At 48.8% G+C, this 2,055-nt stretch overlaps 1 long non-coding RNA gene across 1 annotated transcript in view; it reads right to left on the bottom strand.

Moving 5' to 3' along the window:
- Positions 1-145: 145 nt before the first annotated feature.
- LOC109383616 (uncharacterized) overlaps positions 146-2,055 on the bottom strand; it is a 13,420-nt gene continuing 11,510 nt past the window's right edge. The window contains exon 3 of the long non-coding RNA XR_002124231.1: positions 146-349. This is a non-coding gene — a long non-coding RNA (uncharacterized LOC109383616). The remainder of the gene's footprint in view (positions 350-2,055) is intronic.

The following is a 2,055-nucleotide window of genomic DNA, read 5'->3' as shown; positions in this document are numbered from 1 at the left end:
GTGTCCCCACTCCTTGACAGTTCACGCTCCTCAAGGATGAGGAATGCCCCAAGCGCTCAGCTTCCTACAGAGAATGGCGGGTGGCTCTGGCAGACCATCTTCCATTCAAACGGCACAGAAACCATGAAGTGTGCAAGAAGTGTCCTTGGCGTCTGACTCCTTTTATTTATACTCATTCCAAACAGGGTCTTAAATGGGTCTGCATTCAAAAATGACATGGTTAAGGATTAGACCAATCAAACCTGGAAGGTCCGAAAACAAAACAATGACATTTCAGGCACAGAGAATCAGGCAGAAATGAAGGCAGCAGGTTTTCCTCCAGCACACACAAATCCTCCAGTAAGCTCGCCTGCAAAGAAAGCACACCTCATCAGTTTTTGTTCCACTTTAGGAAGACAGAACGTTTGGAGAACGCAGAACTGTTAGTGCCCTCAATTAGCCTCCAAAATCTAAAATCTACCTTCCACCCAAAAAATGGTGTGCCCTGTACTGACCCTGCTTCTACGAGTCCCTCCTCCTTCCAAGTCTACGGGCCAGGCCCCTCCCACTTCAAGGCCATCAATCATTTCCTAGCCCATCTCTCTCCAGGCGGTAAGACCACCATCTGCCCACTACCATGGGGGGACCTTCCTCAGAAACCGGCCTGTAACAAAGCCACAGCAACCCGAACTCGGACAAAACCCCTTTACCCGACACCAACCTGTTTAATCCTACATTGTTCTTCCCTTTCTCTAGCTATGTGTTTCCCCAATTTGTCCCCAACTCTTGAGGTCCCCACATCCTCTCAAGCACTTTCATGCTTCCTGCCTTTTGTCACGTGTCATCTGCTGGAAACAGCCTTTACAGGGTCACATGCTGATGGGTCCCACAGAAAACGCTCCTCCCCGCCGCTCCATAGCACCCCCTGCCGTCTACCTCTCCAGATTCTACGCCCCATTAATTCCCGGGGGCTGCTTTTCTTCACATCCCTCCAAAGCACTGTAGGTACTTTAATATGTCAAAGACATCACCCCTCAGTCTACGTGTCGACAAAACANTTTGTTTAACTTATTTCCCCTTTTTATCTCTGGGTGCTTCCAGTTTTGAGCTACTTTTGAGAATGAAATCGCAAAGAGGCACGAGGTTTCTTTCACTCATGGGGGGAGCAGGTCTGCCGTGCTGACTCCGCACGCACAGCCTCCCGGCGGGCTCCTCTCTCATGGTCACCACCCGGGCAAGTGGCCATTCCCGGAGCCACTTCTGTGACTGCAGGACCAAGGCTCTCTGAAGGGGGGCTGACTGTCCCCCACTGAAACAACTGTTTCCTTACAGTCCCACGATACAGGGTACTTCCTCTCCCTGCAGTCTGCCAACCAAAGGGCATTTCCTCTTGGAGCTCAGTCAGCTGGTCTAATTACTCCAGCAGACCAGCCACTGCTCAGAGCTCCATGTTCTAATACAGGAACTCTTCTCGTGTATTCCTTGGAAGACAAAGACTGTTCCCCAATGAAAACCAAGTAAACAAGTCCAGTCCCCGATTCTGGGTAACATGACAAAAGTTAAAGCCGAAGCGGTCTGCCTGCAGTCGGTTCCAACTATTGTGCTGTTTGCACAGGAAGTACGGAATTGAGAGCACAGGGTAGTCCAAGGAAAACATTTGCAAGTCGACAAATCATGATGAATTATGACACCGCTTTCCAAAAATGAGCTTATTTGGCTATTAGCATTTTATGCATTTAGCTAACTTAGCGGATAACGGTCTGCTGAACTAAGGTGAATCGGGGACTGTGATGGCTGGAAATTAGTGTTTAAAAAAGAAACAACAAGCCAAAATGGAATCACTTTTGCTAAGCTGTGTCACCAAATCCAAACTAACCCAACAAATCCAAACTAACCCAACTGCAGTTGCGGCCTCCCAGGAGTGGAATTTTAAACACATCAGCCTGGGGTTTCCTAATCAATACTGGTGAGGTCATCTGCCTGAGAAGACCCCTGACATTCCCTTCCCCTCAAAAGGTGACCTGGCCTAACAAGAATTCTGTCCCTTCTGTTCTTTTGCTAATAGTTTCCGGCCCC

The sequence above is a fragment of the Hipposideros armiger genome, unplaced genomic scaffold (genome assembly GCF_001890085.2).
Source record: "Hipposideros armiger isolate ML-2016 unplaced genomic scaffold, ASM189008v1 scaffold_87, whole genome shotgun sequence".
NCBI classification, from domain to species: domain Eukaryota; kingdom Metazoa; phylum Chordata; class Mammalia; order Chiroptera; family Hipposideridae; genus Hipposideros; species Hipposideros armiger.
Note: the sequence above shows the minus strand (reverse complement) of the source record. Positions and strands in the feature narration are given on the sequence as shown.